Below are 24165 nucleotides of genomic sequence, written 5' to 3'. Positions count from 1 at the left end.
ATTTTCATAAGAGAGAAATTTAACATTGGAGGGGATGACCGAGTTTGGGATAGTTGAGCTCTGTAGTTCCCCCTTTGTGAAGCCTGCCCAGAAACGAGAAGTAACTTCTTGATCCTCCTCCATGGCATCTATCCTTTTCAAGTCAGCTTCCATCTCTTCCTCCGTTGAGGGCCCAAAGTGATAGGCATCGCTGTTTGCCCCTGGACCTGGTGTCGGATGAGACACCCGACTCTCCCCGACTGACTCTTGAGAAGACATCTTGCTCTAATTTGCGGCAGAAACAGCTCGAAACAAAAACAGAGGATATTCGCGTGGTACACGAGTCAAAACCTTCGGGAGATTATATAATGAATTTTTACTGACCAAAATATGTATCGTTCAAGAAAACGGAGTCCGGAGAGCGCACGAGGTGCCCACGAGGCAGGGGGCGCGCCCTCCACCCTCGTGGAGGCCTCGTGTCCTTCCCGGACTACTTCTTATTTTCCTATTTTTCTAAATATTCCAAAACGGAGAAAAATTGCCATTAGAACTGTTTTGGAGTCGGTTTACTTACCGTACCACGTACCTATTCCTTTTCGGAGTCTGAAACATTCTGGAAAGTGTCCCTTATGTATTCCTCCGGGGTTACGGTTTCAATAACATTAGTTTCAACATTTATAGGATTACCTGAGATATAATGTTTGGTTCTTTGACCGTTCACCACCTTTGGATTTGTGCCTTCGAAGTTGTTGATTTTTATGGCATCGGAACGATAGACCTCCTCGATAACGTAAGGACCTTCCCATTTAGAGAGAAGTTTTCCTGCAAAAAATCTTAAACGAGAGTTGTATAGCAATACATAATCACCTACATTAAACTCACGCTTTTGTATCCTTTTGTCATGCCATCTTTTAACGTTTTCTTTAAACAATTTGGCATTCTCATAGGCTTGGGTTCTCCATTCATCAAGTGAGCTAATGTCAAATAACCTCTTCTCACCGGCAAGTTTGAAATCATAATTGAGCTCTTTAATAGCCCAATAAGCCTTATGTTCTAGTTCGAGAGGTAAGTGACATGCTTTTCCATAAACCATTTTATAAGGAGACATACCCATAGGATTTTTATATGCAGTTCTATAGGCCCATAATGCATCATCAAGTTTCTTGAACCAATTCTTTCTAGATCTATTAACAGTCTTTTGAAAATTAATTTGAGTTCTCTGTTACTCAATTCTACTTGACCACTAGACTGTGGGTGATAAGGAGTTGCAATTCTATGGTTAACATCATACTTAGCAAGCATTTTACGAAAAGCACCATGAATAAAATGTGAACCACCGTCAGTCATTAAATATCTAGGGACTCCAAACCTCGGAAAAATAACTTCTTTAAGCATCTTAATAGAGGTGTTATGATCAGCACTACTAGTTGGAATAGCTTCTACCCACTTAGTAATGTAATCAACAGCAACTAGAATATGTGTATACCCATTAGAGGCAGGAAACGGTCCCATATAATCAAAGCCCCAAACATCAAATGGTTCAATAACAAGTGAATAATTCATAGGCATTTCTTGACGTCTACTAATATTACCAATTCTTTGACATTCATCACAAGATAAGACGAACTTACGGGCATCCTTGAAGAGAGTAGGCCAATAAAAACCGGATTGCAATACCTTATGTGCAGTTCTATCTCCAGCGTGGTGTCCTCCATAAGCCTCGGAATGACACTTGCGTAGGATCTGTTCCTGTTCATGCTCAGGTACACAACGTCTAATAACACTGTCTACTCCTTCTTTATAAAGATGTGGGTCATCCCAGAAGTAATGTCTTAAATCATAGAAAAACTTTTTCTTTTGCTGGTATGTGAAACTAGGTGGTATGAATTTAGCAACAATGTAATTAGCAGAATTAGCATACCATGGAGCAGTACGAGAAGCATTTATGACATTTAATTGTTCATCAGGAAAGCTATCATCAATAGGTAGTGGGTCATCAAGAACATTCTCTAACCTAGACAAGTTGTCTGCAACGGGGTTCTCAGCTCCCTTTCTATCAATAATATGCAAATCAAATTCTTGTAGCAAGAGAACCCATCTAATAAGTCTAGGTTTAGCATCTTCCTTTTTCATAAGATATTTAATAGTAGCATGATCCGTGTGAATAGTTACTTTAGAATCAACAATATAAGGTCTGAACTTATCACAAGCAAATACAACTGCTAAGAATTCTTTTTCAGTAGTAGCATAATTTCTCTGAGCACTGTCTAGAGTTTTACTAGCATATTGAATAACATTTAATTTCTTATCAACTCTTTGCTCTAGAACAGCACCTACAGCATAATCACTAGCATCACACACAATTTCAAAGGGAAATTCCAATCAGGTGGCTGAACAATAGGTGCAGAGATTAATGCTTTCTTAAGTATTTCAAATGCCTCTACACAATCATCATCAAAGACAAATGGTATATCTTTTTGTAATAGATTAGTCAGAGGCCGAGAAATTTTTGAGAAGTCCTTAATGAACCTCCTATAAAAACCGGCATGACCAAGGAAACTTCTTATACCTTTGATGTCCTTGGGACATGGCATCTTTTCAATAGCATCAACTTTAGCTTTATCAACTTCAATACCTCTTTCAGAAATTTTATGCCCCAAGACAATACCTTCATTAACCATAAAGTGGCACTTCTCCCAATTCAAGACAAGGTTAGTTTCTTCACATCTCTGCAAAACTCGATCAAGGTTGCTCAAGCAATCATCAAAAGAGGATCCATAAACGGAGAAATCATCCATGAAAACCTCACAGATCTTTTCACAAAAGTCAGAGAATATAGCCATCATGCATCTTTCAAGGGTAGCAGGTGCATTACATAAACCAAAAGGCATACGTCTATAAGCAAAAGTACCGAAAGGGCAAGTAAAAGTGTTCTTAGCTTGATCATCAGCTGACACAAGTATTTGAGAGAAACCAGAATAACCATCTAGAAAGCAAAAATGTGTGTGTTTAGATAATCTTTCTAGCATTTGATCAATAAAAGGTAAAGGGTAATGATCTTTTTTAGTAGCCTTATTTAATTTGCGGAAATCAATTACCATCCTATAACCTGTAATAATTCTTTGCGGAATCAATTCATCTTTATCATTAGGAACGACGGTAATACCTCCCTTCTTAGGGACACAATGGACAGGACTTACCCACTGACTATCAGCAACGGGATAGATTATACCTGCCTCAAGGAGCTTTAATATTTCCTTTCTTACCACTTCTTTCATCTTAGGATTCAGCCGTCGTTGGTGATCAATAACTGGTTTGGCATCTTTCTCCAAATTTATTTTGTGTTGGCATAAAGTGGGACTAATGCCCTTAAGATCATCAAGAGTATATCCAATAGCAGCACGGTGCTTCTTCAGAGTTTTCAATAATTTTTCTTCCTCCTTCTCTGAAAGGTTAGCACTAATAATAACAGGATATATCTTATTTTCATCAAGATAAGCATATTTAAGAGTATCAGGCAACGGTTTAAGCTCAAACACTGGATCACCCTTGGGTGGAGGAGGATCCCCTAGGATTTCAACAGGCAAGTTGTGTTTCAGAATAGGTCCCTGTTTAAAGAACACTTCATCTATTTCCCTTCTTTCATTCATAAACATATCATTTTCATGGTCTAGCAAATATTGTTCTAAAGGATCACTAGGAGGTACGGCAATAGAAGCAAGACCAATAATTTCATCTTTACTAGGCAATTCATCTTCACGGTGTTGTCTACGAAATTTAGAAAAGTTAAACTCATGAGACATATCACCTAGACCAATGGTAACAACATCCTTTTCGCAGTCTATCTTAGCATTAACAGCGTTTAAGAAGGGTCTACCAAATATAATGGGACAAAAGCTATCTTGTGGGGAACCAAGAACAAGAAAATCAGCAGGATATTTAGTTTTCCCACACAAGACTTCAACATCTCTAACAATTCCAATTGGTGATATAGTATCTCTATTGGCAAGCTTAATGGTAACATTAATTTCTTCTAACTCGGTAGGTGCAATATCATGCATAATTTCTTTGTATAAGTCAATAGGTATTGCACTAGCACTAGCACCCATGTCATATAAGCCATGATAACAATGATCTCCTATTATAACAGAAATAATAGGCATGCTTAGCACAGGTCTATGTTTATCTTTAGCACTAGGTTTAGCAATTCTAACAGTCTCATCACAGAAATAAATAACATGCCCATCAATATTATCAGCCAAGAGATCTTTAACAATAGCAATATTAGGTTCAACTTTAACTTACTCAGGAGGTGTATAAGTTCTAATATTGCTTTTACGAACCACAGTTGAAGCTTTAGCATGATCCTTTATTCTAACAGGGAAAGGTGGTTTCTCAACATAAGCAGTAGGAACAATAGGATCATTATAAGTGATAGTCTTTTCTTCAACTTTATTAGGTGCAACTACTTTTACTTCTATGGGAGGATGATATTTAAACCACTTCTCCTTAGGGAGATCAACATGAGTAGCAAAGGATTCACAGAAAGAATCTACTATCTCAGAGTCAAGTCCATATTTAGTGCTAAATTTACGGAAAACATCGGTATCCATAAAAGATTTAACACAATCAAACTTAGGTGTTATACCTGACTCCTTACCTTTGTCGAGGTCCCAATCTTCAGAGTTGCGTTTAATTCTTTCCAATAAATTCCATTTGAATTCAATAGTCTTCATCATAAAAGAACCAGTACAAGAAGTATCGAGCATGGTGCGATTGTTGTCAGAAAGCCGAGCATAAAAATTTTGAATAATCATCTCTCTTGAGAGCTCATGATTGGGGCATGAATATAACATTGATTTAAGCCTCCCCCAAGCTTGAGCGATGCTTTCCCCTTCGCGAGGCCAAAAATTATATATATAACTAGTCGCCAACCCGTGCGTTCGCACGGGCTAATTTATTTATTAATATATATGGACAAGATCATACCATTTATACATTTTGAATCTAGTTTAGATCCCAATGGACATACAACGATCTTATCATTTTAAAATTCTAGTAATTATACATTTGAATAGAACAATTTTATGATTTTGTAGTTTTTGTATATTTGCAGCAAATCACACTTACATATATATTAAGTCCATTTCCATTGTGATTTTAAGATATTTTATCTCCATAAATTGTCCGGCCTATATAATGAGTGCTTGCATACGCAACTTATGAATTAATATTGGTGCTAAATTTTAAAGTAGGCCAGTTTCTCTCCCTATTTGGAAATTTGTGAGTACCTTGTTCCCTCGATGATAGATTCATTGCAAGAGAATTCCTACCAAGAAGTTCATGGGTGAAATAGCATGACCATCATGAGGTCATTAAATTGAATAGTACAGTATTCATTATAGCAATGTCATCTTAGAAGATTCCCATTTTTTTTACTATGTGCTGCAAGGCAAGAGCCGCACAAAAAGAGTCTACAATACATACAGAGAGAAGAAGGGAGGTGTGTGATACTTACAAAAACCTAACTATGGAAGAGAAGAGATCCAAGATAGAAGGCTATCCCTATATTTACATTTGTTTCTATGAGCTAACAGAGACAGATAATGTACAAAGTTTCTTGTCCAAGCCCCAAAACTTGGCCTCTCATTTTTGAAGATTTTGCCGTTCCTCCGAGTCCAGATGTTACAAGTGGCAGTAAAAACCACCTCAATAAAGAAGGGTCTATGAAAACCCTTCCTTGCTACTGCCGCCATCAAATAGGTTGATTGATTTGGTTGTGATGCCCAAGTAATCCCAAGATATTTCCAACTGGCCGAAGTTAAAAACAAAGAACATATGTGCTCGATCCTCATGTGTGAGAGTCTGGCAAAGAACACAAGTATCATCTTGCAGAGTCCAATGTAGGCTTTGCATCATATCTCTTGTGTTAAGCCTATCCACCAGTAGTAGCCAACCAAAGACTTTGATCTTGAGCGTGCATGAACACTTCCATATACACTTAACAATTGGATCCACAGTAATGTGGCTATGAGCAAAGTTATAATATACCTTGGATCAAAATTCACCAGTTTTGGTTGGTCAGTGGAAAATGTCCTTGCCCTTAGCATTGATAGATATCAATGACAGAATGGACTCCAATTGAATCAACTCATGATGGGCTTCAGTGGAGAGAGGGTGGTGCAGGTTACTGACCATGGATGGTAGATCATCGAGGCTTTGACAGTAAGCATGTCATCCAACACGAAAGGGTGCGGTCGGGGGAAACGATCTTTCATGGGAGTATTTCTTCCCTGGAGTTGCCAATGATCAAGCCAGGGTACCTCCATTTTGTTGAAAAACTTGAACAAAAATTTTAGCAGCATTGGTTGGCCATTGTAAAAATATAAATTAATAAAGGAAAAGTGAGAATCGAATAAACACGTCGACGATAAAATTCAATAACAATAGAGCGATACTTTGTAAGAAGAATATTATCCTTCGAATAGTTGTAGAGGTCAATTATTTTTCTGCAGAACATGCCTATTTTTTATGAATGCAAATGATTTATGGGATATAAAGTAACTTTTACCCAATTTTATTGGGTCATATACTGCTTGTACAGTCGATGGTAACCTATACTACTTGTCTAGTCTATGGTAATACTTGAACTCAAAATACATGTGTGTCTCGTAAACCCAAAAGGAGGTGGTACATCCAATCGGCATACTTTTCTTATGATAAACCTCATAGAAGGAGCAGCTGGCCTGAAATTGCCGTCCCAAATATGAAATGACACTAAGGCCCGTGAAGCACATGTAGTTACTTCCGCAATTAAATTTGAGGCCTAACTATTCTCCATGTTAGTGCGGACTAAATCGTTTGAACTGCAATGACATCTAAAATGGAGTAGTTATTTTCAACTATTATTTTCACACTGCTACCATCGATGAACCTACAAACAAACACAATTTGAATGCTTAACCCAAGGCATATTTCAAATTAATGACCTACCTAGTAAGCCCCTCAGTGAATAGAAGGGAATAGAAATTTACATCAAATTTTACCGGCATAGCACCAATTCAGGCATATATCAAGATAAGTAATAACCTATGAGCTCAAATATAAATTCAAAAATTATGCTTATATATACGCATTTGTATTCTTACATCTGTTGTTTCATTATCCATTCACTGGAAGATACCAAGTTATACAATTTGGAACGAATGACAGGCCCCACCTTAAATCATTTTTTCCCTATAAATCCTTTAGTCAAACAATCAACCAAATCATGTATCATTGATAGAAAGAGAAAGATCTGATAGACAATTCTACCATCTTTCAGAAAATAACAGCCAAACACACGATAAATATAGAAATGTTGTAAATCGCCATGAGGCCTATATGAAATATGATGTTCACGAACTTCATCTATTTTAAACTATAGTCACATTGGTACATATATAATGTGGAGGAACAATTAACTGCGGTTAGTGTCAACCATATCAATGGATACATACATGTCATCACCACACTAAATGGTGCTGACGTTACTACTGGTTCTTTGCTAAGATATGATCTGTGCTAGCAGGAGAGTTTTTTGTGAGTGTTTCACATGTCAAACTTCTGATATTTGGGAAGTTATAAGTGCAAAATATGAGTTTTTGTGCCTTCCTGCATTTTACATGTCAGACTAAATGAGTTTCCTTATTAGATCATGCTGAGATCAAGTAAAAGAAAACTATGAAATACAATACATCCAACTCATTACTATCTTGATGCACTGATGTTCATGATGTAAACTATATCCATCAGGAGCTAGTGATATTAATACTAATTGTCTGATAATAATACGAAATAATATACCACAACAATAAATTAATATGTTTATGCTTAATAAAATGGATGTGTGCATCATATGTTGCAGAGGCCGGGGATAGCCCCTCTTCGAAATAATTAAATAAATTAATATGTTTGGGTAACATTTCTTCAATATAACCAATCATGCAAACATCGAATTAGTAGATACGCAAAGAAAACCTGATGAATAATAACCAATGATTCATATAAAACTATAGAACATATTTACATGCTGGCCTACAAACATCATGTTGAGACCTTAATCTTGCACGTAACCATAAATAACTTTTACGCCAATTCATGAATTCTATCTAGCAGATGATGAGAGAAATTCTATGGAATAATTAGTAGCTTAACAGTAAGAGCGTACAAAAGGAGCTAGTCCAACATGTACCTATTCCATCAGAAGTAGCGACGTTGTCCAAAGTCGACCACATCTTGTCGTGATACATAGATCAGATGTGTAAGCATGCATGTATATTAAACTGCACATATATTCAAACATACACGCAGTCAGAGCTCAGTAAACTGCCTCTTTTGTAGGATGAAATAGCATGTTCCTGTTTACTTACTACGTTATAATATTCCTTCCCCAGTGCACGCACACTTTGCACACTGTTTTTTGACATCATCGTGATTAGAAGCAGAATAGACAATCGTTCGGAGTTGTAAAGATTAGACTGGAAAAAAATCCGCATGTATGTTACTCGTACCTACAAATAATCAGAACTAACATAGACAAATGTATGCTTTCTAATCCGTAGACTAAATAGGACAATCTGCAGACCATGAGAGAAAAAACTTTACAATGCTAATAACTAATCATAAAATCATGTCTACCATCATGTTGAATTGTTAATCATATTTATGAAAAAAGGTTCCAAATGCAGTGTGCCCAAAGTGCATAGCAATACACGATGAAGAATTGCTGCGTAATCAGTTATCCATGAACAACATCACAATCATAAGATGAAAATATTAAATGTCGGCTCTTGCAGGTGAGATCAGCAAATAACACTCTTATTCCAGCTTCTATCAATTGGCTAATGCGCTAAATTTGCAGCATGCTCTTGCTGGAAGCTAAATTTTAAAAAGATTTTTGGAATGACAGAATACACGAAAATAAGTGAATAGTTTTGAACTTAAAGGGTTTGTTCTCATAGCATGGTAGTATGAGATAACTTGCTAATTTCTCAGTGTATTCCACATCAAGCTAACAAAGAAATTGTAAAGAAATCATGTGTTAAACTTGTATCATGGTATGCTCGCAAGAATACCTTTCAGCCAAAATGCAAGAAAGTACCTTTTTTCCTTCTGAATATCCGTGATGACAATTTCAATGGTTCAATTATCTTAGAATTTTGTATCTTTTTGAAAGTGCTACTGGAAACAAACTTAGCTCAACTCAACAGTTTTGCTACCGCTTTACTTTGTGTATATAACACATAAACACCATCAATTCGTTATAATATTTAGCAGATCTCTTGGAAGGAGGTTGGAGACTGAAATTGCAACATATGTAGTAAGTTTCCTATCATGAATGTACCAATGATCAAATATTTATTTGGATAACAGAAAACATTGTCCCCACTTGCACCATGTCTCAATTTAGTTTTCACTAATTGCCAAATTAAATTAGCACACTCGAATTCACCTATCAAACAGAAGATCTTTTTTTTTTTCTCAAAATTGAATAGAATGGACATCGAATTATATGCCAAGCAACCTGGACACGTGAAACTATAGTGCGGAGAATAAATTAGAATCTCCAAAAAGGAAAGCTAAGATAGGATGGCCACCGAGGGATTCAGGTGTCCATAATAGTGTTTGCGCTCATAGAACGTGCATGCAATTATGAGGTAGCCCTAGAAGGCTAGAAGTAAATACTAATGGTATTCATCCCTCTATTTAAGTGAAATTAAGGGGTGATGCTATACTATGTATAATATTAGTATATTTGGTTCAAAATCCTCCCTTCTATGATCATTTTTTTTGCTTTGTACATTTACTGTTTGTCCTACTTTTCAAGAATCGGGCACCAATTGCTCCTTTACACAACAGGCACCCACTTAATTTTGTCTAAACATAGGATTGACTTGGCATTATCCGATTAGACTACCCAGCCAAAGTATAATATTGCAGAAAATTTGTGCATTACCATGGAATCAACGTACCTAGACATGGCCACCGGGAAATTTCAAAATAGTGGAGAACAAATCATGCTTGTTTTTATACAATCTACACATGGTTCATCTTCCGACATAATAAAATTACCTTATCTGCATATATGGCCTACAGAATGAAAAACTCAAGGAAAAAAAGATGCGTAAGGGGTATGTGATCCATATACTATAAATCATGCTTAAGAGCAGAAAATTCACAGAATAGATAAAAACAACATTGAATTAAGGTTGCATAATTCTGAATCAACAGAGTGTGGGTTCAATTGAGCCCAGAGTAAATTGAAGATTTATTCGCATTCACAGCTTCGCTGATGAGCATATCTAGGCAGCACGACACATGGGTAGCAGTCGGACCAGACCAAATTGTAGCACACATGGAGGATGTACTAATGAAAGAATTTTGGGAGATACTAAGCAAGTACAATTTGCATCATATTTTAGCACTAACGCTAGAATGCCTCATTAAACATAGGCTATTCCTCCCACCAGAACCATGGCATATGTACCTAGGAAATTTAAGCCGTAACCAAGCCCAACGGGAGCATGAGGAGACAGCGAGACCACACATAGGGCGCGCTGCAGGTCGGAGGAGCCACGAAGACGATCCCAATGACCGCTGGATTTCCACACTAGAGGATGGAGCTGCCGCTAGGGTTCGTCGAGGAGGCGTTGGCGGAGACAGAAGGTTGAGGCGGCGGCTGGAACTGCAGCTAGGGTTCGCCGAGGAGGCGTTTGTGGAGGCAAAAGGTCAAGGCGGCGGTCGGAACCGCAACTACGGTTTGCCGAGGAGGCTTGCGGAGGCAGAAGGTCGAGACGGCGGCCGGAATCAGATGATGCAGCGGTGGCGGCTAGAAGACAGAGAGGCTACGGGGGAAAAAGACGCCTAGTTTTGTTTTTAGTGCATATAACCTAGTTTTGACCTATAAGGAGAGAATTGTGAGATTGGGAGAGAGGTAGAGCGACGGCTCACTTTTTTTTTCTGGAATTTCTGTTTAAGGGAGTTAGCGAAAGATCTACACCGTGATAACTCGGTCCCACATAAGATAAACGGCTTCTAAATTCTGATTAACGTGGTAATTTTTGGGGAGTCTGTGATTAGTATAGGTAGGTATAGGTATAGGTATAGGTATAAATATAGATATAGATATAGATAGATAGATTACGATCACGATGAACAAGATGCATAGGATAAAACTTCTGATGAAATTCCAATTTCAATCGTTTGTAGTTTCATGATCCCATATCATCACATAGCCTATACCATGTCAATGCATCTCCCTTCAAAGATAAAGGAAAGACCTTCTTCTTGATAACATCATCGGGCATACCTGCAAGCTTAAATAATCCACAAACTTCATCCACATAGATTAGGTGCTCATCAGGATGTAATGTTCCATCTCCTGCAAAAGGATTAACTAGCAGTTTTTCTATCATACCCGAAGGATTTTCAAAGTAGACATTTTCATTTTCAGTAGGTTCAGTAGGTTGAGGAGCAACTCTTTGCTCTACTGGTCGGGGTGAAGATATCCCGAACAAGCCCCTCAGAGGATTACTTTCCATAGTAACAAGTGACAGTAAATTTCAGCACACTATATAAATTTTTCCCTTACCAAATTCCACCTACCAAAGGCGCTTCACTCCCCGGCAACGGCGCCAGAAAAGAGTCTTGATGACCCACAAGTATAGGGGATCTATCGTAGTCCTTTCGATAAGTAAGAGTGTCGAACCCAATGAGGAGCAGAAGGAAATGATAAGCGGTTTTCAGCAAGGTATTCTCTGCAAGTACTGAAATTATAGGTAACAGATAGTTTTGTGATAAGATAATTTGTAACGAGCAACAAGTAACAAAAGTAAACAAAGTGCAGCAAGATGGCCCAATCCCTTTTGTAGAAAAGGACAAGTCTGGACAAACTCTTATATAGAGAAAAGCGCTCCCGAGGACACATGGGAATTATCGTCAAGCTAGTTTTCATCACGTTCATATGATTCGCGTTCGGTACTTTGATAATTTGATATGTGGGTGGACCGGTGCTTGGGTGCTTCCCTTACTTGGACAAGCAACCCACTTATGATTAACTCCTATTGCAAGCATCCGCAACTACAAAAGAAGTATTAAGGTAAACCTAACCATAGCATGAAACATATGGATCCAAATCAGCCCCTTACGAAGCAACGCATAAACTAGGGTTTAAGCTTCTGTCACTCTAGCAACCCATCATCTACTTATTACTTCCCAATGTCTTCCTCTAGGCCCAAATAATGGTGAAGTGTCATGTAGTCGATGTCCACATGACACCACTAGAGGAGAGACAACATACATCTCATCAAAATATCGAACGAATACCAAATTCACATGACTACTAATAGCAAGACTTCTCCCATGTCCTCAGGAACAAACGTAACTACTCACAAAGCATATTCATGTTCATAATCACAAAGCCCTAGATTGGTTACGCCAAGGTTCTGCCTCGTGGCGGCGCAGTCTTGTCCCGAAAGCTTGCTTCTGATTTTTCTTCGGACGAAAGACTTCATATAGCAGAAGATGGGCACCGGAGGGCCACTAGGGGGCCCACGAGGTAGGGGCGCGCCCCCCACCCTCGTGCCCAGGGTGTGGGTCCCCTCTGGTATTTTCTTTGCTCAGTATTTTTTATTATTTCCAAAAATAACTTCCGTGAAGTTTCAGGACTTTTAGAGTTGTGCTGAATAGGTCTCTAATATTTGCTCCTTTTCCAGCCCAGAATTCCAGCTGCCGGCATTCTCCCTCTTCATGTAAACCTTGTAAAATAAGAGAGAATAGGCATAAGTATTGTGACATAATGTGTAATAACAGCCCATAATGCGATAAATATCGATATAAAAGCATGATGCAAAATGGACGTATCAGCCATGGGAGCGGCTGTCTCTATGGCCAGGGTTTGACGCCCTGCCGGAGTCTATTGCCCCATGGCAGGCTCGGTGTCCACGGCAACATCCTTGCCGGCAGCTCCTGGGAGCTCGGTGGGAAAGTACTTGCCGGGGCCTGATTTCCTGCACTTGTTCTGCTTTGTCGATGGTTCAACGGATGGTTGAGTTAACCGAAGCACGAAAGTACCTGGTTCCACAGGTAGTTTGAGGGCAGTGCGTTTTGACAGGTAGTCGGCGGTGTCGTTCTCCACTCGGGGAACATGCTCCGCTTGTATACCGTCAAAACGCTCCTCCAGCTTCCTCACCTCATCCACGTAGGCCTCCATCAACGGGCTTTGATAGTCTTTGTTAACTTGCTTGACGACAAGTTGTGAATCACCCCTGACGATGAGCTTCTTGATTCCGAGGTCTACCGCGATCCTGAGACCGGCAAGCAACCCCTCGTATTCAGCAGTGTTGTTCGTCGACATCTCCCTGGGAAAGTGCATCTTTACCACATACTTGAGGTGCTCTCCGATGGGTGCAACGATTAGCACACCAGCACCGGCGCCTTGCAGCGAGAAAGCCCCGTCAAAGTACATAATCCAGTTGTGACTTGTTTCCTTGCTGGGGAGAGTGGTCTCCTGGGTCTCTTCATCGGGCGTTGAGGTCCATTCTGCAATGAACTCTGCCAAGACTCTACTCTGGATTGTCGAAGTACTTTCAAACTTCAAAGCAAATCTTGACAGTTCCAAGGCCCATTCCACGATCCTCCCGGTTGCGTCTGGGTTATGCAATATCCGTTGCAACGGGAGGCGGGTGACGATGGTGATTTCGTGGGCTTGGAAGTAATGACGCAGCTTCCTCGAGGCCATAAGGAGGCCGAAGAGCAACTTCTGCACACCGGAGTACCTTGATCTAGCCCCCTGCAAGAGAGCTGACAAAGTAAACCGGGTGCTGCATCATCTTCTTCTTCTTCTGCACCACTCCATTTGGTTGCGTTGCTTCCGCTTCGCCAGCGCCAAACTCTGCCGGGGGCCTTGCTTTACCGGCACCAGGCCCTGCCGGGGGGGGCTCTGGTTTGCCATTCGCCAGACCTGCCGTTGCCACTGCCTCTTCGTCAACCTCCCTCTGTGCCACTAGCGCGGCGCTGACCACTTGGTTCGTTGCCGCTAGATATAGCAGCAACGGTTCTTGTGGTTTAGGCGCAACCAGTATTGGCGTAGAGGAGAGGTACTTCTTCAAATCCTGCAGGGCTGCCTCGGCCTCTGGGTCCATTCCATTGGGCCTCCCTTCTTCAAGATTTTGAAGAAGGGAAGGGCACGCTCAGCAGACTTGGAGATGAACCTGCTCATGGCGGCAACGCAGCCAGTGAGCTGACGCACATCCTTGATCCGCCTAGGCGCCTCAATTTGCTCAATGGCCTTGATCTTGTCTGGATTCGCCTCGATCCCACGCTGTGACACCAAGAATCCGAGAAGCTTGCCGGACGGAACGTCGAAGACACACTTCTCAGGGTTCAGCTTGAGATTGATCTTGCGCAAATTTGCAAACGTCTCTTCTAAATCTTGTACAAGTGTTGCCCTGTCCTTGGTTTTGACCACTATGTCATCCATATAAGCTTCCATATTTCTATGTAGCTGAGGCTCAAAACCAATTTGGACTGCTCTTGCAAACGTTGAGCCAGCACTCTTCAACCCGAAAGGCATTCGTAAAAAACAATACGTACCACATGAGGTGATGAATGTTGTCTTCTCTTCATCTTCTTTCGTCATGAAGATCTGGTGGTATCCCGAGTAAGCGTCAAGGAAAGATAACAAGTCACATCCGGCCATGGAGTCAACAATCTGGTCGATGCGTGGTAACGGGAAAGGGTCCTTTGGACAAGCCTTATCGATGTCTGTGTAATCGATACACAGTCTCCACTTCCCATTTGCCTTGCGCACCACCACCGGATTGGCCAGCCACGTCGGATGGAGTACCCCTCTTACCAAGCCTTCCGCTTCCAACTTCCTGATTTCCTCTGTGATGAACTCTTGTCGTTCCAGAGCCTGCTTCCCGACCTTCTGCTTGACGGGTCGCACACGAGGACACATAGCAAGATGGTGCTCAATCACTTCCCTGGGAACGCCGGGGATGTCGTATGCTTGCCATGCAAAAACATCGACATCCGCCCACAGGAAAGTGACAAGCGCGCCTTCCTATTTCCTGTCGACGGTGGAGCTTATGGTAAAAGCCCCTCCCGTGCCATCCTCCTTGACGGACACCTTCTTGGTCTCTGGTGGTGCAACTCTGGATTTCTTGCTCTTGCCGGTGGAGCTCTCTGGCACGTCCTCGACGGGAGCACTACACTCCGAAGAGGTGGGCTTGCTGGAGTGGGTGCAAGAGGTCCTGCCGGTCTTCTTCCCTCCCGGGGCTTCGGCGGCAGGAGCAAGTGCCTTGGCGTTAGTCGCTGCAACCGCCTCCCGGTAGAGTTGGTCAGCACAGATCAGCACATCCTTCTTGTCGGAGGGGACGGTGATGATGGTCATTGGCCCTGGCATCTCCAGCGTGTTGTAGGCGTAATGTGATGCCGCCATGAACTTGGCTAGTGCCGGGCGGCCGAGGATCCCATTGTAGGGCAAGGGGATCTCGGCTACATAGAAAACAATCCTCTCTGTCCGGTAGTTCAACTCGCCTCCAAACGACACAGGCAGCGTGACCTTACCCTTCGGCTGGCTCCTTCCCGGGTTGACCCCTTGAAAAGTACCCGTCTCTTCGAGGTCTCCATCGGGAATCTGTAGCCTTTTGATCACAACAGGCGAGATCAAGTTTAGACCGGCCCCGCCGTCAACTACCATTTTTGTCACCTTGAGGTTGCGTATTGTTGGCGAAACCAACAACGGCAAGCACCCGACCGCAGTTGTGCGATCAGGCTGGACCACTTCAGTGGCTTTTGAGCATCGAGTGATGGTTTCGCTGCTGTGATCTCACGCACCCACTGCTTGAGCTGGCGGTGAGAAGTGTGCAGCGAGGCGCCACCGTCGACGCACATGGCCTCCGTAGCTTTCTGGAACTCTTGCTAGCCGGACTCGTCGTCCTCGTCATGACCGTCGTCTTCCTGCTTCTTGTCGCGGCCTCGAGCGGGCCTCTCTTGTTGGCTATCCTTGCCGCGGCGACCCCCTTGGCCGCCACGCTTCTTGCCGGATCCTTCGGCACCATCTTGATCCTTCTCTTTGTCCCGCCTCTCATACTCAGCTTTTTTCTTCTCAGCAAGCAGCTCAACTTGTCGGCAGTTCTGGAGGTCATGGCCCTTCGTGCGGTGGATCTTGCAGTACTGCTTGTCGGAGCCTCCTGGCTTGTCGGCAGCCGCCAAGGCCCGGCAAGCGGCGCACCCGGCAATTTCCTTGCCGGTGTCGTCTGCCTTGGCCTTCTTGGCGGCGCCGGTGTCCTCAGGTCCCTCGACGGCAAGCACGGTCTTGCCCCTGTGCTTCCTGTTGCGGTGCCGGCCCTTCTTCATCGGAGTGGTTGTGTCTTCGTCTGTGGAGTCGGTTTCCGCACCGGCGTCCTCGCCGGGGTACTTCCTCCCCTCTTCAGCTCGGGCGCACCTATCGGCCAGAACATAAAATTCGACCACATCTTTGACCTTGTTCATCGCCAGCTCTTCGCGCATCTTGCGGTTGCGCACATTCTGATGGAATGCGCTGATCACGGTGGCGGGATGAACATCTGGGATGTTGTACTGCACCCGGCTGAACCTCTGTATGTACTTGCGCATGGTTTCACCTTCCTTCTGGGGATGATATGCAAATCGCTTGCCTGGCCATGAGCTTGGTGGCCTCCAGTGAAGGCGCCAACGAACTCATGAAACAAATCCGACCAAGAAGAAATGGAATCCACCGGCAAGTGCATTAACCATGACATGACATTGGGTTTAAGCGCCAACGGGAAGTAATTGGCAAGCACCTTGTCGTCGCGAGCTCCAGCAGCTTGCATCGTGATGGTGTAGATGCTGAGGAACTCCGACGGGTGGGTCTTGCCGTTGTACTTCTCGCCAACGTCGGGCTTGAATGTGCGGTGGGAGGGCCACTAGAACTGCCGTAGCTCACGGGTAAAGGCTGGGCAACCCACCTCGTAGGGTAGGCCGCCAGAGCCTCCCGGTGTTGGGTGGTCCATAGTGGGCCCCGCCTGCCTGTCTGACTGGCGGCGTGCTTCGCGCCGGCACTCGATGGTGGTTCGAGCGTCTTCGTGGGCTCGCTCCCGAAGAACTTGGCGCTGATCGCGGTGGGTCCGTGGGTCGGACGACGCTATGGAAATATTATCACATGCGTCATCACGACGGACCGACACCGGCGGTGGCTGGCGCGGGGGAGGAGAGTGCACCGTGGCCGCAGCACCTCCAGTCCTTCCGCCACTGGCGTGCGGTGGTTCGACGGAGCGCCGGCCTGAGGGCCCCGCTGGTCGCGGCTCGTCCTTGTTGGCAACGCTGACGAGGCTCCGGATGGTGGCTCTCCACTCGTCGAGCTTTTCCGCGGCAGGAGGAAAGTCGAGGAGCAACTGCGCGCACGCTAAAGCTTCTGCTGGCGTGGGTGGCGGCGAAAGCTGCGTGGACCGTGATGCGCTCCGACTTCTAACCATGTTAGAAGGAGCTCTATCACGGCCTTGCGGCTGCCCGCCATTTTCGCCAGCGCCTCGACATGCATGCTGGCCTTCTACGTCCCGCGAATGAGGAACATGACTCTTCCCAAGGCGGCGCCCGGGGTCACCAGCGTGGTGATGCTGCTCGTCGCGCACAACCTAGGAAGAGCGCGTCGTGGGTGCCGGCGTAGGCGTCTTGGAAGTCGCCGCGCCGCCAATGGGTGGCACGACGCCGCCCTTGGAGGGCCCCGCGCCGCCTGCGGGGGGGCGGCTCCGTCTTTGGATTTGGCGGCGTGCAGCCCGTCGTCTCGCGCACGAATGATGCCACTCGCCAGGCTTTGACTGCCAGAGCGATGTGGGTGTTCGCGGGCCGCGCCTCGGCTTCCGCCCGCAACCGCCTCACCACTCGCCCGCACTGGTACGGGCCGTTCGGCCCCCGATAAACCGACCGTCGTGATCGCCTTCTTCTTGGGAGCCATGGCGATGAAGAACTGCTAAACCAACTACTAGACCGGATTTTCACAACTGCGCCCCCGCGCCAAAGATGTCGGGGGAAACGACACCTACGGAATCACTGGGATCCCTTCTACGGTTGGCGGGCGCGGGGTTGTGCAAAGAGCGGGTCTGGTAGTCAGCACAAAAATTGTTTACCCAGGTTCGGGCCGCGAGGATGCGTAATACCCTAGTCCTGCTTTTGGTGTATATTTGAGTGTTCTTGAGCTCTCGAACTAGGTGTGGTGCGTCCCTTGTCCAAAAGATCCGAATCCCCCTCCAGTACGCCTCGGGCCTCCTTTTATAGTTAAAAGGGGTTGCCACAATGGACAACAGGAGGTGGAAATGTGTATAGTGGTTAAGTCTATCCTCTGGCACCATCGGACAAATGCATTTAATGCGCTACCGACGTGCCCTTCTTGCTTTATTGGGGACGGCGGGGAAGCTCGTCCCAGCTGTCGCCGCCTCGCCTGGCTCCGACGCGCGTCCGAGCTGATGAGGCGTCGTAGCGCCACGTTGGCTGGCTGCTGGGCTGGCGCGGTAGCGGAGTCTTCACGAAGATCTGCATGCCACCACGCAGGTGATTGCTGGGTTGGCCTGGAGTCCGTGTGTCGCCACGCAGGTGCCTGCCCAGCTGGTTGGGCTGGCAGCTGTATGGGAAAGGCGGTGGAGTCTTGGCAGACGTGGGCCCGGCCGTGGCCCCACAGGTGTCCTCGGCAAGGGTCTTGCCGGGGCATCGCGGTTGTCCCCGGCAAGGATCCTGCCGGGGGTCTTGTGGATTTCCTCGGCCAGGATCTTGCCGAGGATCGTCGTCTTCTGGTCTTCATCTGATCTTGTATGTTTATGATCTTGACAAAGATCTGCATGCCACCATGGAGGTGCCTCCCGAGCCTTGGTTCCAATGTGGTTGATGGTGTTGGAGCCCTTGGGCTCAAGGGTGGTGCGCTCTGTTGGTGTTGGGCAAGTTGCCCCGGCAAGAGCCTTGCCGGGGCTGCGGAGGCCGCTCCGGCAAGGGTCTTGCCGGGGGAGTCCGCTTCCCCCTCTTGCTCTTTGTGTCTCTGGTCTTGGCGTTGCTTTGCCTGTCTCGTGCTTCTGGCTGGGGCGCTGCTCTGGTATTCTTGTGCTTCTGCTCCCTCCCCTTGCTCTGTTAAGTGTTGCTGCAGGTGCGGCTCTGACTGCCCGTGCGCAAGTAGAGGGGTAAAAAGGAGAGCCCCTACGTTTGTACACCGACATATAGGGGATCGCAACAGTTTTTGAGGGTAGAGTATTCAACCCAAATTTATTGATTCAACACAAGGGGAGCCAAAGAATATTCCCAAGTATTAGCAGCTGAGTTGTCAATTCAACCACACCTGAAAGACTTAATATCTGCAGCAAAGTTTTTAGTAGTAAAGTAGTATGGAAGTAATAGTAATGGTGGCAAAAGTAACAGCTGCAGTTTTGTGATGATTGTAACAGTGGCAAAGGAAAAGTAACTTAGCAAAGATCAATATGTGAAAAGCTCGTAGGCATTGGATCAATGATGGATAATTATGTCGGATGGCATTCATCATGCAACAGTTATAACCTAGGGTGACACAGAGCTAGCTCCAATTCATCAATATAATGTAGGCATGTATTCCATATATAGTCATACATGCTTATGGAAAAGAACTTGCATGACATCTTTTGTCCTACCCTCCCGTGGCAGCGCGCCCTGGTGTCTTGTGCCCACCAGGGTCACTTTCCCGGTAGTTTCTTATTTTCGTAATTTCCTAAATATTCCAAAACTGACAAAAAATATTTTTGCAGATTTTTCGGAGTCCGTTTACTTACCGTATGCACGTACCTCCTCCTTTTTCAAGATTCTGGAGTGCTCCGGAAGGACTCTTTTATGTGTTCTTCCGGTGTTAGTGTTTGGATAATATTACTTTCAACATTAATGGGCGTACCTGAGATATAATGTTTTATTCGTTGCCCATTAACTGTTGGGGAACATAGTAGTTTCAAAAAATTTCCTACGCACACACAGGATCATGGTGATGCATAGCAACGAGAGGGCAGAGTGTTGTCCACGTATCCTCGTAGACCGAAAGCGGGAGCGTTAGCACAACACGGTTGATGTAGTCGTACGTCTTCACGATCCGACTGATCAAGTACCGAACGTACGGCACCTCCGAGTTTAGCACACGTTCAGCTCGATGACGTCCCTCGAACTCCGATCTAGCCGAGCTTTGAGGGAGAGTTCCGTCAGCACGACGGTGTGGTGATGGTGATGATTATGCTACCGACGCAGGGCTTCGCCTAAGCACCGCTACGATATTATCGAGGTGGAATATGGTGGAGGGGGCACCGCACACGGCTAAGAGATCAAGAGATCAATTGTTGTCTATGGGGTGCTCCCTGGCCACGTATATAAAGGAGTGGAGGAGGGGGGAGAGGGCCGGCCCCTATGGCGCGCCCTGGAGGAGTCCTACTCCCACCGGGAGTAGGATTCCCCCCCTTCCAAGTAGTAGGAGTAGGAGTCAAGGAAAGGGAAGAGAGAAGAGAAGGAAGGAGGGGGCGCAGCCCCTCCCCCTAGTTCAATTCGGACTAGGCCTTTGGGGCGCGCGCAGCCTCTCCTCTCTCTTTCCCCTAAAGCCCAATAAGGCCCATATACTCCCCGGCGAATTCCCGTAACTCCCCAGTACTCCAAAAAATACCCAAATCACTCGGAACCTTTCCGATGTCCGAATATAGTCGTCCAATATATCGATCTTTGCGTCTCGACCATTTCGACACTCCTAGTCATGTCCCCGATCTCATCCGGGACTCCAAACTACCTTCGGTACATCAAAACACATAAACTCATAATACAAATCGTCACCGAACGTTAAGCGTGCGGACCCTACGGGTTCGAGAACTATGTAGACATGACCGAGACACGTCTCCGGTCAATAACCAATAGCAGAACCTGGATGCTCATATTGGCTCCTACATATTCTACGAAGATCTTTATCGGTCAAACCGCATAACAACATATGTTGTTCCCTTTGTCATCGGTACGTTACTTGCCCGAGATTCGATCGTCGGTATCTCAATACCTAGTTCAATCTCGTTACCGGCAAGTCTCTTTACTCGTTCCGTAATACATCATCTCGCAACTAACTTCATTAGTTACAATGCTTGCAAGGCTTATAGTGATGTGCATTACCGAGTGCGCCCAGAGATACCTCTCCGACAATCGGAGTGACAAATCCTAATCTCGAAATACGCCAACCCAACAAGTACCTTCGGAGACACCTGTAGAGCATATTTATAATCACCGAGTTACGTTGTGATGTTTGGTAGCACACAAAGTGTTCCTCCGGTAAACGGGAGTTGCATAATCTCATAGTCATAGGAACATGTATAAGTCATGAAGAAAGCAATAGCAACATACTAAACGATCAATTGCTAAGCTAACAAAATGGGTCAAGTCAATCACATCATTCTCCTAATGATGTAATCCAGTTAATCAAATGACAACTCATGTCTAGGAAACTTAACCATCTTTTATTCAATGGGCTAGTCAAGTAGAGGCATACTAGTGACACTCTTTTTGTCTATGTATTCACACATGTATCAAGTTTCCGGTTAATACAATTCTAGCATGAATAATAAACATTTATCATGAAATAAGGAAATAAATAATAAATTTATTATTGCCTATAGGGCATATTTCCTTCAGTCTCCCACTTGCACTAGAGTCAATAATCTAGTTCACATGGCCATGTGATTTAACACCAATAGTTCACATCACCATGTGATTAACACCCATAGTTCACATCGTCATGTGACCAACACCCAAAGGGTTTACTGGAGTCAATAATCTAGTTCACATCGCTATGTGATTAACACCCAAAGAGTACTAAGGTGTGATCATGTTTTGCTTGTGAGAGAAGTTTAGTCAACGGGTCTGCAACATTCAGATCCGTATGTATTTTCCAAATTTCTATGTCAACAATGCTCTGCACGGAGCTACTCTAGCTAATTGCTCCCACTTTCAATATGTATCCAGATTGAGACTTAAAGTTATCTGGATCAGTGTCAAAACTTGCATCGAGTAACCCTTTATGACGAACCTTTTGTCACCTCCATAATCGAGAAACATATCCTTGTTCCACTAAGGATAATTTTGACCGCTGTCCAATGATCTACTCCTAGATCACTATTGTACTCCCTTGCTAAACTCAGTGTAGGGTATACAATAGATCTGGTACACAACATGGCATACTTTATAGAACCTATGGCTGAGGCATAGAGAATGACTTTCGTTCTCTTTCTATCTTCTGTCGTGGTCGGGCTTTGAGTCCTACTTAATTTCACACCGTGTAACACAGGCAAGAACTCTTTCTTTGACTGTTCCATTTTGAACTACTTCAAAATCTTGTCAAGGTATGTACTCATTGAAAAAACTTATCAAGCGTCTTGATCTATCTCTATAGATCTTGATGCTCAATATGTAAGCAGCTTCATCGAGGTCTTTATTTGAAAAACTTCTTTCAAAAACTCCTTGATGCTTTCCAGAAAATTCTACATTATTTCCGATCAACAATATGTCATTCACATATATTTATCAGAAATGCTGTAGTGCTCCCACTCACTTTCTTGTAAATATAGGCTTCACCGCAAGTCTGTATAAAACTATATGCTTTAATCAACTCATCAAAGCGTATATCCCAACTTCGAGATGCTTGCACCAGTCCACAGATGGATCGCTGGAGCTTGCACATTTTGTTAGCACCTTTAGGATTGACAAAACCTTCTGGTTGCATCATATATAAATCTTCTTTAATAAATCCATTAAGGATTGCAGTTTTGTTATCCATTTGCCAGATTTCATAAAATGCGGCAATTGCTAACATGATTCGGTAGACTTTAAGCATCGATACGAGTGAGAAAATCTCATCGTAGTCAACACCTTGAACTTTGTCAAAAACATTTTTCGACAAGTCTAGCTTTGTAGATAGTAACACTACTATCAGCGTCCGTCTTCCTCTTGAAGATCCATTTATTTTCTATGGCTTGCCGATCATCGGGCAAGTCAACCAAAGTCCATACTTTGTTCTCATACATGGATCCTATCTCAGATTTCATGGCGTCAAACCATTTCGCGGAATCTGGGCTCATCATCGCTTCCTCATAGTTCGCAGGTTCGTCATGGTCTAGTAACATGACTTCCAGAACAGGATTACCGTACCACTCTAGTGCGGATCTTACTCTGGTTGACCTACGAGCTTTGGTAGAAACTTGATCTGAAGTTTCATGATCATCATCATTAACTTCCTCACTAATTCGTGTAGGCATCACTGGAACTGATTTCAGTGATGAGCTACTTTTTAATTTGAGAGAAGGTACAGTTACCTCATCAAGTTCTACTTTCCTTCCACTCACTTCTTTCGAGAGAAACTCCTTCTCTAGAAAGGATCCAAATTTAACAACAAATGTCTTGCCTTCGGATCTGTGATAGAAGGTGTACCCAACTGTCTTCTTTGGGTATCCTATGAAGACACATTTCTCCGATTTGGGTTTGAGCTTATCAGGATGAAACTTTTTCACATAAGCATCGCAACCCCAAACTTTAAGAAATGACAACTTTGGTTTCTTGCCAAACCACAGTTCATATGATGTCGTCTCAACGGATTTAGATGGTGCCCTATTTAACGTGAATGCAGCTATCTCTAATGCATAACCCCAAAACGGTAGTGGTAAATCGGTAAGAGACATCATAGATTGCACCATATCTAATAAAGTACGGTCACGATGTTCGGACACACCATTACGCTGTGGTGTTCCAGGTGGCGTGAGTTGCGAAACTATTCCGCATTGTTTCAAATGAAGACCAAACTCGTAACTCAAATATTCTTCTCCATGATCAGATCGTAGAAACTTTATTTTCTTGTTACGATGATTTTCCACTTCACTCTGAAATTATATGAACTTTTCAAATGTTTCAGACTTATGTTTCATCTAGTAGATATACCCATATCTGCTCAAATCATCTGTGAAGGTTAGAAAATAACGATACCCGCCGCGAGCCTCAATATTCATCGGACCACATACATCAGTATGTATGATTTCCAACAAATCTGTTGCTCGCTCCATTGTTCCGGAGAACGGTGTTTTAGTCATCTTGCCCAAGAGGCATCGTTCGCAAGCATCAAGTGATTCA

At 44.0% G+C, this 24165-nt stretch overlaps 1 long non-coding RNA gene across 3 annotated transcripts; it reads right to left on the bottom strand.

Annotated features, from left to right (window-relative positions):
* Window positions 1–5378: 5378 nt before the first annotated feature.
* On the bottom strand, window positions 5379–11894 carry LOC109759732 (uncharacterized). 3 transcript variants are annotated; one of them, XR_006664060.2, is made up of 3 exons: window positions 9993–11783; window positions 8391–8498; window positions 5379–8303 (listed from the first exon to the last, which is right to left on the bottom strand). It is a non-coding gene; the product is annotated as an uncharacterized lncRNA (long non-coding RNA). The 3 variants fall into 3 exon arrangements; XR_012184599.1 differs by having other exon boundaries at window positions 5379–7632; window positions 8213–8303; window positions 8391–11774; XR_006664058.2 differs by having other exon boundaries at window positions 8391–11894.
* Between the last annotated feature and the right edge of the window lie 12271 nt (window positions 11895–24165).

This window comes from Aegilops tauschii, chromosome 5 (assembly GCF_002575655.3).
Source record: "Aegilops tauschii subsp. strangulata cultivar AL8/78 chromosome 5, Aet v6.0, whole genome shotgun sequence".
NCBI classification, from domain to species: Eukaryota; Viridiplantae; Streptophyta; class Magnoliopsida; order Poales; family Poaceae; genus Aegilops; species Aegilops tauschii.
The sequence above is the reverse complement of the archived record's forward strand: the minus strand, read 5'-3'. Positions and strand labels throughout refer to the sequence as shown.